The sequence below is a fragment of the Pinus tabuliformis genome, chromosome 4_2 (genome assembly GCF_031772625.1).
Source record: "Pinus tabuliformis cultivar Carrire ecotype Pingquan chromosome 4_2, CPIR1, whole genome shotgun sequence".
Taxonomy (NCBI): Eukaryota; Viridiplantae; Streptophyta; class Pinopsida; order Pinales; family Pinaceae; genus Pinus; species Pinus tabuliformis.
In genome coordinates, this window is record NC_142304.1 from 1,092,540,951 (window position 1) to 1,092,558,089 (window position 17,139).

A 17,139-nucleotide genomic window follows, 5' to 3' on the forward strand; every position below is an offset into this window, starting at 1 on the left:
CCTCCTCTAACTTCAAGGTAAATCGGCAAGTGGTCTGATAGTCCCCCTGAACCAAGCCACTACCTATAGTTGAACCCCATACCCATCAATCGCTCTTTAATGAGGAAGCGATCTAATATTCTAGCCAGCCTATCCTCCCCAGTCGTTCTGTTCCTCCAGGTGGGTTGTAATTTAGCAGAAAGGATATCGATTAGGATATGGTCCTCCAGTACATTTTCGAAGAAACCAGATAGTGGATCAATCTGAGCATGATGACCCCATGATTCTGAATATCCAATAAGAAATTAAGATCTCCTCCAAGAATAAGGTTTTCTACTTGCAATAGATTGGACCTTAACAGTTTCTCCCAGTAGGCACCTCGATTTTGGCATGTATATATACATTGATGAGTCTGATGTCAGTACCTAATTAAGATGAGTAAATATAAGCCCTAATATGACTAGTACCTTCCCAAATGTTACATAGCTTGATTTTTCTGGTATTGTATCCCATCGCAACACCACCTGATCGCCCATTAACATCCAGGGCATGAAACAAACATTCGGGGAGAATGGGTTCAAGGAGGCAAGTGATGGCTTCTGCTAACCCCAGGGTTTCCTGAAGGAGCATGACATCTACCGGTTCAGTACTAAGAAGCCTCCGAAATGCTAGCTTTTTTCTCGGGACTAGCTAACCCTCGGCAGTTTTAGGAGAGAAGCTTCATGAGGGAGATGGCCCCAGGGTGTTCTGTGCTCTAAGAACTTGGTCTATGGCTAATTGATGACGTAAGATGACTTCCACACTCACCTGCTGTTTGGATTTAGAAAGTGAGGAGGGTCGTCCCCATGGAGGTTTCAGAGGGATGGGAGGGGATATGATTCCAATGCCAATCGTATCAATAGGTTGTGGTCGAGATTGAGATCTAAGCGAGTAGTTGTGAGAGTGAGACCCCTTCTCAGAGTCAGAGGATAGGGTAGGAGAGTTTGCCTCCGAGAGGGATGGGGGGGTACATGAAAAAGTGGGTGGGGGAGGCTATAGAGAGCAGGCCAAGGAATGAGGAGTTGGGCCAGAAGATGCTATACCATGTTGATCAATGGAGGATGATGTAAAAAAAACAAGACGATGTAGTGAAATTCAAAGAGAATGTAGTAGAGAGAGGCATACCCAAAGATAGCGCAACCACAACAGCCGCCCTGGCCCTGGTCATATGAGGAGAGGGAGGCCAAATGGGTTCATTTTCACGCTTCTTCGTATTCTCCTTTCCCGTATTTGTCACTATTGCTTCAGTGTTGGTGCGCTGCTCATGTTACTTGGTAGATTTGGATGGGATTGTCTTCCCCTGGTCCACTGCTTTAGTTTTCCCATTCAAAGGGAAATCCTTGCATAAATGACCCACCTTGTGGCACCTCCTGCACCTAAAGGGGACCCCCCCATAATCAAGAATTTGTACTCGAGACTAATGTTTCTAGAGTAGGGTAATTTTCTCTTGTAGTCCTTCCCTAGTATCAAGATGAACTAGTATCCTTGCATACGCCATGATACCCGTGGATAGGTATGATTTATCATGCTCCAAATAGGTACCCAATGCATTCTTGATGCGCCTAAATATGTCCTCCGACCAGAAGTTTATACCCAGGCCTGGTAATCTGACCCACAGAGGTCCTGCGCCCAATTGCTCTGTCAAGGTCGAAAAGAGTGTTCCATATTTGAGGAGCACAGAGGCTTGCTCAATGTGCGAGAAACTAGATAATACCCAGGTGGTATGTTTGTCTCTTGCAAAACGCAGCGCAAACCATACTTGCACGAAGGTTTGTAAAAAAGGTAGTTCAGCGATGTGCTATCCCCAAATCTCTGCAGTCCATTGCCTGAGCCTAACCGTGGAGTAGTTCATCCCTCGAACCCTACCCACCAAAACCCTATCAATAGTGTCCATGGCTTCACCCCACTGGATATCCTCCCCCAAACGTAGAGCGATATCTAGAGTCTTAGCCTTGATACACTTCGCCTTTTTCCCTAGCCTATAACCCTTTTCGAAAATGTCCATCTGAGGATCGAGCTGGTGGGAGTTCTATAAATTCAGTCCAAACCCTCTAGGGTTCGCTTCCAAAACCGGAGGAGAGCCTGCAAAACAGCCAGAGGTCGGAACAATCGAAAGCGGAGCGAGAGGGGTTTCCTGCAATTGTACCAAGGGTCCTCCTTAAGGGACGGATGAAGTGTAATGAAAATCAGCAAGCGGAGGGTGAGATGGATAACCCAAGAGGTCAATGGTGTGGTCAAACCCTATGCACCTAGCCAAAAACTGTAGGGATGTTGATGATAAGGGGGGGTGTGGTGGAATCCAACCATGTGAGGGGGTCTTCAGGCAGGGAAACAACTGGGTAGGAGGGACCAAAAATCGATGGCAAGGGAGCAAGGACATCTGGCATGTCACTGTTATGAGGGAACAACCCTTTCGAGATCAGGGGAGGTGACTTCTAGATGGAGACATCAACAAAAGGGTCATCAGAGTAATCAACCTGGTTGAGCTCCATACCTAACTGTCCAAAAACGATGTTCCAGCTACCACTAGGTGCTGCAAACCATTGTCTTCGTAACTGCACCGCCTGTGGAGAGAATGTAGTGAGGCAATATTCACGGTCGTATAGGAGTAAACGGAGTCAGGTAGTAATCATGGGCGCGTAGGAATAAACGGTGACGAGGAGAGGATGAGTCTGTTCCATTGAGGGTGGTCAAGCATGGTCAATATGTAGGCTCTGGAGTGTTTCGAACCCTAGCCCGTATCAGGAGTTGTTCGAGGAGTTTTCCGTAACTCCATCGTCCTTCCTCCCTTATAGTTATATGTTATTCTTGTAGAACCAATAAGAATTCTATATCAATATGTAGTTAAGAGATTTACCTAATCAAGATATTTTCTCTATTTTAAAATAACACACATACACACACACACAATGTAAGTCTCTTTTTTAAAATTCTAATTCAAATATATTCAATTTCTTCATCATTTCACTCAAATAAATTATTTTAATGTGTCATCCACTTTCAATATGAGAATAAGGAATATACATATTTTATTTTTGGAAAATCTCTTTATAAACTATGATACTTTTTTCGTCATTAAGAATAATTATTACTGAATAAAATAATTTCTTAATGGTTAATAATAATAATTCATCTAAAACAATTTATAATATCAATAAAACAAATTGTAAGTGAGGAAGAGTTCAACAGAGAAACTAATGGTTTAAGCCTCGATAACATTATGGGATGTGGCACCCATGTGTCAGTCTATAAGGGCATATTATACAACTCCATAATAGTTTATGTCAAAGTTATACACTCTTCCACATCAGGAGGTGTATACAAGAGACTCATAAAAAAATGCAAGACGTTGGGCAGGGTCCGACATCGGAATCTAGTGAGAATGGTGGGTGTATGCTCAAGTTTGCACGTCAAATATTTGATTATGGAGTTCATATCATAGGGAAGCCCGGATAAGGATTTGCATTGTAGTGAATATAATTGGAGGTTGGGTCTAAAAAGATGGCTGAGCATTCTCAAGGATGTGACTCATGGAATGGAATATCTTCACCATCACTGCTCTCTAACCATTGTTCATTGCGATCTGAAACCTTCCAACATTTTATTGGATGACACGATGACGACCCATGTTGGAGATTTCAGTATTTCAAGGCTGTTGATCTGGCCAAAAGCGCCTGACGATTCAACAACAACAGCCTCAGGGGACACCTCCAGTCTTGGGATAGGATATGTTGGTTACATTGCACTAGGTAAATACTGATACACTTGATAAATTGAGCCATATCGTATACGGGAAATATATGAGTCGCTAATATATAAATATTATATATATAAAGATTGATATTGTACATGGGATATATATGTGAGTTGCTGATATAAATTGATTACAGAATATGGTATAGGAGGGCGAATGGCCATCAAAGGGGATGTGTACAGCTACGGCATCTTGGTGTTGGAAACAATCACCAGAAAGAAACCCACAAATGGAGTGTTCTCATAAGAAGGGCAATCATTGCATAGTTGGGTGCGCGATGCATTCCCCGAGAGATTGTTAGAGGTGATTGATGGAAATTTCGTGGAGAAGATAAGAAAGGAAGAAGAGGATGAAGAACAGGAATCACATGATGTTACGGGACATGGAATCGTTGTGACATTGGCTAAGATAGGTGTGATGTGTAGCAAAGTGGATCCTCATGAATGACCGATTCTTCGAATCTTCAAGAGGTTGAGGCATCGCTAGAGAACTTAGTTTCCAAAATCAATAAGAGTTCAGAAAATTGGTTGAATCGCCTTGGACAAGAGACCAACCAAACCATTTCAGAATCTGATTAGGATATATGTTTCTGGAGGAAAATGACTAGGTTAAGTTACTCCATGGTTAACACACATATATGTGGAGGAATATGATTTGATTAAATTATTTTACTTAATGTGGATGACATCAATGGGTTAGATTATATAATTTTTATTTTAGATGTGATTATATCCTAGAGGATTATGTTTTTAGGATTTGGTTTGATTTATTTAAATTTAAAGATATTTTTTAGTGAATTAGTTTTGTATATTGATATGGGATTGAGACATTGCTCAGTTAGTGGATTATTTAATCTAAATAATTTATCATTATAAAATAATATACATGTATTTATGTATATCATTTTTTAATTAATGTAAAAATGTTTTCTAAATTTCTTATTAAAATGGTTAGCACATATCAATATAGAAAAATGATATGATATGATTAGATTATTTCACTTAATGTGAATGATATAAAATGGCCAGATTATATAATTTTTATTTTAACAGTGATCATATATTAGAGGAGTAAGTTTTTAAGATTTGTTTAGATTTGTTTAGATTTATTTATATTCAGAGAGATATTTTTATTGAATTAATTTTTTCTATTGATATAGAAGTGAGAAACAACTCATAGTAATTCATTATGTAATTTAAATCATTTTTCATCTTAATAATATAGATGTATTCATGTGTATCATTCTTTAATTAATTAATGTAAAATAATAATAATAATAATAATTAAAATATGATAATTTTGTTAATCATTCTATTCATTTTTTTTTTTTAATATGTCATTCTTCTTCAATATAGGAAAACAAAATATGCATATTTTTGTTTGAATTATACATTTTCTTAGTCATTAAGAATATTGATTATTAAATAGGATGATTTTTTAGTGGTTTAGAATATTCATTATTGAATAACATATTTTTTAGTGGTTTCAATGTAATAATGATGGAATATAATTTATAATATTAAGTGGAAAAAGACTTTGTTAAGAACAATTTTATGAATAGTTTGAATGAGTCTATTTTATCCTTTTTATATCATGTTTTTTTATTAGGTTTTTGGTTGTCAAGAGTAATTATTATTAAACATTTTATTTTGTAAACTAAAGATGATTTATTAATTTTGGGATTTATGTATAATTAATGATTCAAGATTTGTTTTTTATTAACTTATTTCATAGATAGAATTGGTAGTGGTGTGTTATTTATTTATATTTTTGTTAAAAAAATATTTAATATAATTATGAACTCTTATAATCATATAAGGTGATAAGTTGTAACAACTTAATTCATATGTGATAATAATTGGGATGAATTTTCTCAAAATTTTATTACCAATTTTGATATTCGCTCATAATTTGTATGACAACATTACTCATAGTCTTACATATTTAATATTACAAATACATTTGATCTCCACAAGTGAAATACTCATTTGTACGAATTGACATTTGATTCATTAAACGTTAGAAAATTGTGCATTCATTGTAAATTTGTATCTTGATTTATTAAAGATTTTTTGTTTTATTCTTAACATTAGTGTGCTTGTTCTAGACTTAAGGAGCTTTCAATCTTGTCTAATTGGATTTGCATTCCTAATATTTGTTAACACATGGCAAAAGTAAAGATAGCATGCTCCATTTACCTTATTGTTGGTAGGATTTTTGCATGTTTAAAACACTGATGAAGATTGTCTACAAATTCTCACCTTTTGTTGATCTAATTATGATGGTTTGTCTATAATTGGTAGTAGTTGTCCTATGTCCAAGAAAAAAATTATAGAGTGAAAACTAAATATGAAATTGATATTTTATGAGAAAGGCTCACACAAGTGGCTCTCAATTTGCACAAAATTTCATATATTTCTAATCTCATTAATGAAAATATTATGAATATGTTATCTTTCTTCTTGGAATACTTCCAATGATTCTCCTTGCATAGGATGCAAAGTTTCCTTTATATGCATCTTAAGGGATGTATAGATAGTAGTTGCTTCTATGTTGAATGCTACAATTCCTATCAAGGCAAGGATTAGCATCGGTATACATCCATTGAGTGGTTGAGCAAGTAATAAATCTCATAAGTTAGGAATTTATAATCTTTATTATTCCTTGGATGATCATCTTTAGGAGTTGTGCTTTTCTCCTTGTTGATATTTCTATATGAGTATGCCAAATTTTGTACTCCATTTTTGACCCGTTGGATCTATTCAATTAAATTATGTATAAATTGCAAATAATTCTTTATGACGATGTATGTTGAACAATATGATCTTAAATACATGAACCAATGTGTAAGTCATGTAAATATCTCATGTCAATTCCTAGTGTATAGTGCAACGCTGCCAGCTAGTGAGTTGTCAGGCATGTAATTGTGCTAAGCATTTTTCTATGTACCATGTGGTAGTACCTTCCATGGTGTACTCAAGATATGTAAATATCATTTCAAAATATAATATAAAGGTCTAAAGTGGCTATGGAGAGAAAATAAGAAGGGATATGGTTTCATTAGTGAGGAAGAGGAAAGTAAGCCCAAGGGTGACGATATATAACAATGAGCATTAATCACCATGTATGCACTAGACAATAGTGTCTTCTTTGATTTTATTGCACTGTGACCTATTGAGATCACCTGATATAATCATTTTCGATTCTCATTGATTTGTATTGCTAACCCACAAAAATAAGCTTAAAATGTATCAATGAGCCTCAATTCATTCCTAATTTTGACACTATGTGAAACCTCTATTCATTATTCATGGAACATCCAAAAAAATAACCTCCTATCTTTGATAAATGTAACCATTTGGATTCACTTTGGCACTCTGTTTTCCATGTTGAGGGTATGCTACTTATGCCAACTTTCCATTTGTAAAGTAGTACCAATCATTATACTTTTTGAATTTTTCCTAGGTAGATTTTTCTAATCACTTTTACTCAAAATTTGGCTAAAAAATTAGAATATTGTTGCTTTTTCATATATGAGTTGTTGAGATTGCAAAAGTTGGATGTGATAAGGGGTTTTTAGGGTATTAAGTACTTTATTACATTAAAAAATCCAATTTAAGCAAGTTAAATTGCAATTTAACCAACCAATACTTAATCAAATTTTGGTGATGATTACTAGAAAATGTTTATAAAGTAGAATGTTTAGACTTATTCATTTTGAAAGGGGAAATTCCTCTCTAATTTTTCATCATTTGTCAAGGCAGTATGAAACATTTCCATCTAAACTTTCTCTATAGGGTATTTTACCCCACCACATGTTATCCATATGAAGCATCCACACGGATTTGAATGGTGGATGTTTGATGAACTCTTGCATCATTATTTACCACCTTAAACCTACCACACTCTCCTTCTACTTAGTGTGATATGTTTAATGTTTTTTCTATTTCAATATGGATTTTCACCCATTGTTGGTGAATAATGGTAAATTGGGAATTCTAAAGCATTCTAAAGGATTTTGTCTCATGGACATGGCACCCATGGGTTAGTGTATAACAACGGATTAGACAGTGGTAGAATCATTGATTTCAAGGTTATACAGTAGGCCACATCAGGAGGTGCATACAAGAAAATAAGGGCATGTCAGGCGGAAAGAGTCGATTGTGCGGACACAACCAACCTCCCTAGGAGCCTAAGACTCTCTAGTGACAAACAAGACAAACAAGATCTATCCTTCTCTAAACATGCATTATGATATGAGATATCAAGTGTTTTGTTCTTACCTTTGTCCAAACGCTGTTGTAGAAGTCCAAGCTTTGTTGATCTGGATGAGCTCCTCCTTTTCTCCAAAACCTGCAATCACCAACAGTCAAACCATTAAATAGCACCTGATTATAACATAAAACAAAGCATATTCAACATATAGACCAAGGAGTACATGAAATAACTCATAAATAACAAGTTATTGAGAAGAATGGACTCATTTGCATTAATAGGTAACAAAAGGAACAAATACAACCTGAGCCTTGGTGTTGTGCAAGTCCTTCCCAGGGTCCATCAAGAGTTCTCCTTTACTTTGACAAAGCACACCCACTTCCAAATAGAACAAGCAAAGATGGCAATCTCTCCTCACAAGCTTCTAAATGGGAGTCCTAATTCCTGCAGCATTTACCCTTAGAAAATGTATAGCTTCAACCTCTCCTCCTTCTGGCCCAATGCCTGTATTTATAGTGCTCAAGAGGAGGTTAATCAGGTCCACCATAAATGGGATAATCCCCTCTTTGGGTGGGATAGCTCCCTTATTGATGGGATAAGTTCCTCTTTGATAGGAGTGCATGAACCATCTGGAGGCGCTCAATACACGTCGAACAACCTTCTAGAATGCTCTAGAAATGACCACAAGTAGCTTTTTAAAGATGAAACTTGCGCATTCTAACCTTTACAGGGGAACGCACTTGTCCCTTTACATACAGAGCGTCCAAAGACGCAGTTTTTGTGAACATTGGGAGCGTCCCCGCAGGTAAGTTTGAGAGAACCTGCGTCCCCAGAGATAAATACATTTATACAAGACTTTCTCTCTTTTTTGGAGTTTGACATGGAGAGCAGAGGCATAAGACTTGCCTAAGAGGGTAGCATGACTGTTGATTGAGCCATACTAACTGTAAATAGTCATGGTGACATTTTTTAGTGCAACAGATTGCCCCCTAAAGTGCGAAGCCTGGAATAGATTAGGGTTTGTATTATCTAGGAAGGGTGAAGCACTTTATCATTTCAAGGATTATCTCGTGGAGAGCCTGGTCAGAACCTGCAATTTTCAACACAAAATACATGTATAAGATTATATCATCACTGAGGTAGGCATTCCCATACTCAGATCAAAACTTTAACTAACAGACTAACTACTCTGATACAGGAATGATCTTGCAGTACATCACAATCATAGACTTTTGTAGACACAGTATGGGCGCAGCCATCTGTTTATGATTAGTCTACTTAGATAATGAATACAAAACTCCTTGCAGCCTGGATGGTGGAAACTAGATCCAGGGTCTTCATTTCTACTTCCCGAATTGGTACGATTCTAGCCATGCGAATAAATGAGTTGATGTCGAACATGGTAGAAACCACTTGATTACCAGTCGATGATGTAAACTGTTAACAAGCGTGAGAGAGACCACCAGTAATGTCAATGGTTCTCAAAGTACCCAGTACAATCCATGAGATGTGAATGCATGAGTTGATGTCGAACATTTCACGGAATCCTTCGATCGAAATTCAATGATGTAAACTGACGTCAAAGGCGAGAAACCTGCCATTGATGCATGCAGACTTCAAGGTACTGATGATTTCTAAGTCATCTCTCTAGATAATGTGCTGATGTCGATAGAAAGCGACCTGTTGCAGGCAAGCCCACAACATGAAATCATTGTTCAAGTTGAAGAGATGTTGCTGTAAGGGCTGACTCAGGGATGGTCAAATGGATGACAAGTATTTTGCAGATGAAAGTTTTGCTTGCAGACCTCTTGAACACATAACGACACGATAGATGGCTTGGTGACGAATAACTCAGAGTTAATCCCTGGAACCCGACTGAAGACTTTCAAAGTGGTTTGGTCAACTGTGAGGTAAAAGATTTCCCAACCCAGGTGAATGAAAAGTGTCGTGTTCAAGAGTGGTAATAAAGTTTCTTCTGAGACAAAAGGTAACAAACAGGTTCATTCTTCTCTCTTTTCCCCCACCATTTCTGGCAAGTAACTCTTTATTTTTAACAAGCTTGAGGAGGATAACATATGCTTGATTATAAGCTCATCCTTCGGATGAGTCCAACCTAGTTTTGATTCGAACCCTAGGAAGGAGTGGTTCGTTCCTGTTTATAATTGAACAGGTCCTTTACTGTGAAATGTTTAACGAGCCCAGTATAGGAGAAACTCGGTGTTTTTCAATTTTAGAGAGTCTGAAAAACTTAAGAAGACTCCAAGTTGAACTTTTTCGTAGATTTGTGTCCCTCAAGCCCGAAAAAGTATAAAATAATACCTGGGGGAACCGCTTAATCTTGCGACCAAGGAGTACTTTCATAATTAGTGCCACTGACCTGAAAAGTAAAAAGCGATCAATGACACGTCGTTTTATTTCCGTATCGAGTTTGAAACGACAAAAACCCGGCAATCTTTTCCTGATTTTACGGTCAGAAAAGAGCTATAAGGGGACCGTCTTTTAATTCTGTTTTAACGAGTGTAAAAGAAACGCTCGGCAATCTTTTCATTTTTTAGGAGTCAGAAAAGGGCTTAAAAGATGACTCTGATATTTTGGTTCGTGAAAAATGACAATTTTCCCTCTAAATCCCTTTGTCCTGCACAAAAGCAACACATTACTCATACCTGTTTAAGATAGGCAAAAATACATCAAAAAACATCTTTTCATGGTGAAAAATGAACAAATTCATCCAAAAAACCTATAAAAAGACTTTTTACCATGTCATTTTACCATTTTACTGTTGAGGTTGAAAAAAGGGCTTTTGGCAAGAAACTTACCGTGGTCGCTGCGGAAAATCCGACCGTCAGAATCGAATTCCGTCTCTTCCAGGTATTTTACAATATCCTACTCTTCATTTCTATCCGATTAAAATTGTATTTTAGGTTTTAGTTTTGTTTTTTGGGAGGGTTTAGGTTTCAAAATGCGCTCCTCGGTGGACGCAGGTGCCCTTCGGGTGACCTGCGTCCCCCGACTTTTTCCTATACAGGAAAGTGGTCGAGGGATGCAGCCCACCTTCAGGCCAGCTGCGTCCCGACGCCCTGTGTTCCAAACGCGGGGTGCGTCCTCCGTGGAACGTGGAATTTGAAACCCCAATCCTCACAAATAACCATTCAAATTTCCCCAAATTAATTCTAATCATTATTTCTTGGTGTGTAGGGCACTCACCATGTTGGATTGGAGAGAAAGAGAGCACGAAGAGGTTGATGAAGCTGCAATAGAACACCAACCTTCCCTGGATGCCCTAAAAGCATGCGGGTTATATAAATACTGGGCCATACCGGGCATGAGGGCTCAGGTAAGATTCTTGGAATGGCTGGTTGAGAGATGGAACGTTCAAGAACAATGCTTTTACATTGGAGGGCACCAGCTCGAGATAGAGCCCTCTGATGTATACTTTCTCACTGGCTTGCCGAATAGAGGTGAGCAACTCAATCTGGCCGGGACTAGGCCGGGTGGCCAATCCCTTGTTAGTCTCCGGGAAGATTGGTGCACACCCAATTCACACCATGCGAAAGGCGTGGAAATCAAACACATCTCTCTGCGTGAACTCAAAGTTATAGCTTTCACGGTTACCAAAATTTGCGGCGCGACCGCTTTGCACATTGCTTCTGGGTCCCAAATGCGGATGGCAATTGACTGTTACCAAGGCACCATTTTCAACTGGTGTGATGCTGTGTCGGCTAATATGAAAAGCCAACTGACTAAGGCAAAGAACGGACGACTGAAAACTTTTGGATATGGGCCTTTAGTCGTGAGCTTTGCCTTAGAGAGAGTTCCGATGCTGATCCCTCAGCAACTCACTGTTGATATCTTGGGTCCTCGGGAGCCAAAGCTGGTACGATGGGTTGCGGTGATGGCCCGACATCCTGACAAGGGCGCGTCGGTTGTTCGATTCACTAATAGTTATTTTCACTGGTTAGAGGACCAGGTTTTTTCGATCCAGGACTTTCCGTATGCCGGAGTAGATTTTCGACATGATCCGGACATGGTTCTTCCACAGGGAGAACAATGGGATGACAGAGGTACTTTATTTTTCACAAGTTTTCAAATTATGTATTTTTTTTTTGTTTTTATATATATCGTCTCAAAACTGACAGTAAAATTTTCAAAATGCAGATGTTGGTCCACAGCGCCCAGCCAACCTCCGGCCTTTTGAGAGGAGACATCCAGTTGCACCGGTACCGGCCCCACAGGACGCGGCTGCAGAGGTACTAGCTGAGTTGGAGCATGATCTAGAGCGTCTGACGGCAGATATGCCTGAGACTACTATGGATGATATTCCTATCAGGCTTCAGCGCTTTGTAGTCGCAGTCCCTGGACCGTTTAGGAGATTTTTGCGTAAGGTAGCCCGTGCAGTGGTGTCGTATAAGGAGCACCACCAGTGATTGACTAGTCACTTTTGTAGACACATGTGACATTTTTGGCTTTTTGTACTTATCATTTTTTCCGATCATAAGGTGTTTTTCAACCTATGATCGAAGACGATGTATATTTTTTGACACACTCCTATCTATATATATATCACTATTACCGGCTTATCTTGTTTAACATATGTGATGAAATGTTTTTAAATTTACTTGCATGATTATCGTAAATGTCTGTCCAACATTCGAGAAGCAATTGCATCTGCTAATGTATTTAAAGACCTTGGAATATGCTGATATTCAATGTAATCAAATTCACGTTCCAAGAGACGCACTCTCAAAAAAAACCTTAATAACACAGGATTTCTAATGGCATAAACTCTATTAAGCTGTAATACAACAAGTTCAGAATCTAACCTCACTATCAAACGTCGAATTCCAAATGAAATAGATTCGGATAATAATTCAACCACTGCACTGTATTCTGCAATGTTGTTCGTTGTTTGACCGAGGCTTACCCCATGCATAGAAACTAACTCGTCAGAGGATGAATAGATAACCCAAGCTGCGGAAGAGATATTCCGTGTACTACGACAAGCACCATCAGCAAATCCAATGTATGTTTGGAGAGGCGTCGACATCTGCAATATCAAGAGTAAAACCAAGATAAGCCAGAATAACGACGAAAAAACACTCTCTAAGCTAAGCACACTGACTAACTAACAAACATACTAGCTAGAAAGAAAATCTAACCTATCTAAAAATTTCTCCATACCCACATTTAAGCATAATACCTCTTTAGGTAAAGTCCATTTCTGGGTTTACCCAAAGAGTCCCCATCAAAATCAACCAGCTCATAAGCCCCTTTTGCTAGCTTTCGCTTTACAATGTAGGGTCCATGCCACATAGGAACGAATTTTCCAGCACCTAGCTTATCGTTAGCTTGATCATATAATAGCACTAGGTCTCCCTCCGAAAAACTTCGAGGGGTCACATTTCTATCATACTGAGCTTTCATTCGCTTCGCGTGAGTCTCGATTGCCAATGTAGCGTCACGTCGAGTCTCATCTAATTTAGCCAAGTACAATAAACGTTTCTCCTCTTCGGAAGTAGCTGGAAGTAATTCGACAGCCATTTGAAGTGATGGGATTTCGCATTCAATGGGTAACACAGCTTCCAAGCCATAAACTAGCTGGAAAGGAGTGAACCCTGTTGAATTTTTCACTGAGGTTCGGTATGCCCATAGCGCTGAAAATAACATGTTGTGCCAATTCGACCGATGAATACCAATGGTTCGTCGGATCATGATAACTAGAACTTTGTTGATAGACTCAACCAAACCGTTGGCTTGCGGATAATAAGGAGTAGAGCTATCGTGGCGCAAACCAAGCTGGCTTGTAAGCTCAGTCATCATGATGTTTCGAAAATGGCTCCCATGGTCAGTAATGATTGCTTGTGGGACACCAAACCTAGTTATGATATGATTGAATACGAAAACTGCAGCTGTTTTGCCGCTTGCGTCGAATGTAGGCATCGCCTCGGCCCATTTAGTAAAATAATCAACCGCGAGGATGATATACGCATGCCCCCCGGCCGAGTGAGGGTTACAAGTAATAAAGTCGATACCCCATTTGGCGAATGGACCAACGGCAATTATAGGGTGGAGAGGAGCAGGTGGAGCGCGCATCTTGCGATCAAACACTTGACAGTTGTGGCACTTCCTGACTGCAATGATACAATCTTTAAACATAGACGGCCAGAAATAGCCAGCGCGCAACACCTTCTGAGCTGTGGCATACCCAGACATATGACCGCCACATGCTCCAGAGTGACAATCATTCAAAACTCTCTCAGCCTCTTCGTGAGTTAAACAACGTCGAAAAACTAAGTCTGCCCCCCGGCGATAAAGTGTATCTCCAATAATTTTGTATTGCTGGGATTGAAACCGAATTTTTCGACGTTCTGCCTTGGAAGCTTCAGGCCGAAAGGTTTGGGTTTGGAGATAGATGATTATATCCCCGTACCACGGATCTAAAGTACTGATAAGAAACAAAGATTCGTCCGCAATGGACTCCTCTGCCACAGTCTCTGTGTCAGCACACGGGAAATCACACATCAATTCCGCAAAAACTAAGGATTTCTTAGACTTGGACTTCTCGAACTCCAAGTCGAACTCTTGCAGGATAACAATCCATTTAGAGTACTTGCCCCCTAGCAGTTGTTTTGTCAAAATATAAATCATAGGGTTGCAATCCGAAATAACTGTAGTTTTACGGAGAAGAATGTAGTGACGAAAACGCTGGACAGCTTGAACGGCTGCCAGGGCCAATTTCTCCACATGCGAATATTTTAACTCAGTGGGATTTAAGGTCCTACTAAGATAATATATCACATGTTCCGCTCCGAATTCATCTTCTTGAACTAACACCATTCCAATGGTGGAATGCGAAGCTGCGAGGTATAAGAAGTAGTCCTGGTTGTAGTTGGGAGGATGCAACAACGGTGCATGGGTCAACGCGTGTTTAAGTGCATCAAAAGATTGTTGGGCAATCTCGTCCCAAAAGAATTGCGCGTTCTGTTTCAACAACCGTGTAAAACCTTTAGTGACCTCGGCGTAGTTTGGGATGAATCGGCGTAAAAAGTTCGCTTTCCCTTGCAAACTTTGGAGTTGGCGCAAACTCGAAGGAGGAGGCAATTTGATGATAGCTTCGACCTTCGAGGGATCGACGCGAATGCCGGCTTTTGAAACAACAAATCCCAGCAATCGACCTGTTTCTATACAGAAAACACACTTGTGGGGATTCAACCGAATTCGATAATGCCTACACCTCATAAAGATTGCTCGTAGGTGGACAAGGTGATCAGCTCGATGTAAAGAATGAGCAGGCAAATCATCGAGATACGGTTGCACAATGTGCTTGATGTCATGAAATGCATAAGACATCGCCCGTTGAAAAGTGGCCCCGGCATTCTTAAGCCCAAAAGGTAATTTGCAATAAGCAAATGTCCCCCATGGACAAATGAATGCCGTTTTTGGTTGGTCGGCAGGTAGAATATTGATTTGATTATAGCCCGAAAAACCATCCATAAAGGAAAACATTTCACTTCCGGCACAATCATCAATAATTTGATCGATATAAGGCGTAGGATAGTTGTCTTTTGGACAAGCTCGATTTATATCCCTATAGTCGATACAGATTCTTATTGTTCCTTGTTTCTTGTTGACCGGAACAATATTCGATACCCAATCCGTTAACGGGATCGGATAAATGAAACCTGCTTTCAACAGCTTTTCGACTTCTGCTTTAATCGCAGCCGCTTTTCGAGGGTGAATCTGACGCAACCGTTGCCGGACGGGTTTAGCATCCGGGTAGGTCTTTATTTCATGAACAACAATGGCAGGATCGATTCCTGGCATTTCCTCGTAAGACCAGGCAAACACATCGCGGAATTCTTGGAATAGGGCCTTGTAAGTTTGGATTTCTTCTTCTGTACATGCGGCACCTATATGAATGTTTTCCTCAATTCCGGGCTTCACTGAAATATCAATGGGAATAGTACGAGAAATATTCCCTAAATTCAACTCTGAATCAGAATGTTTCGTTGGATCCTGAGCGTCTTTGACATATTCAGCGGTAAAGATAGATGAAAAATCATTTTCAAATGCATCATCCTTAGGTAAAAACGAAGATCTGTGATGGAGATCCTCCCATGGTAGATCGTCTACACTTAGGATTTCGCGAAGTTGTTCGTCAGATGACACGACTTCGGGAAACGCTATCCGTTCTAAGGTTGAGGTGAAAAGTGATTCTTCACTGACCACATTCATTTGGTCGATTTCGGTTGAACGCGAGTCGGTAAAAGACATGACAGCTTCATAAGCAATTTCATATGGACTCAAAGGCATAGCATCACCGAATGAGTCTATCTCAGAGTCAGATGGGACAATCCAAGGATCATCATAAATAATGTTTTCTGATGTAATCATATGAATTGTTGCAAATGAAGGTTCTACGCTGAGTGGAGGGAGAGGAAAAGTTCCCAGTAAACCGGAATCCTTAACTAAACCTACACCAACGTCCCTATAAGGGATTGTCGTCTTACCGACATGCTGGATACTCTCTGAAGAGGCTGGGTCGGATGAAAAGTATGTCAGCTGATCAATAGTCACGATCTTACCGTTATATGGAAACTTAATTACTCTGAAGACCGATGAAACGACCGCTGTCATAGCATATGACCAACTTCGACCCAAAAGAAGGTTGTAGTCTAGAGGGGCATCAACCACTTCCACATCCAGACTAACGGTTTTACCTTCTACCCCTATAGGCAATTCTTGTAGAATACCAAACGGACGGAACCCACGGCCATCAAAGGCCTTAAGGATGGTGGGGGATTGGTTCAACGAAGGAGAACCAAGGGATCTCCAACATTGAATCGACATAATACACGTAGAAGCTCCCTCATCAATCACAGTCCGATGAATAGGCCTGTTTTTGACTATCACTGGAATTTGGAAAGCCATTTGATGGGGGAGACGCGGTGTACTATTTTCTAGATCAAAGATTATCAGGTTCGGGTCCTGAACATCAACAGCTCCGATAGCCGACAAAAGTAATTTTCGTTGTGCTGGGCATGATTGCAGCACTTCTAACGCCGACATTGCTGAGGGTGAAACAGCTAAGTCCTCAACAATGTTGTAATTCTGGGCTGCTCTCGCATGTGGATTGAAAGCAGACCTTCGAAGTA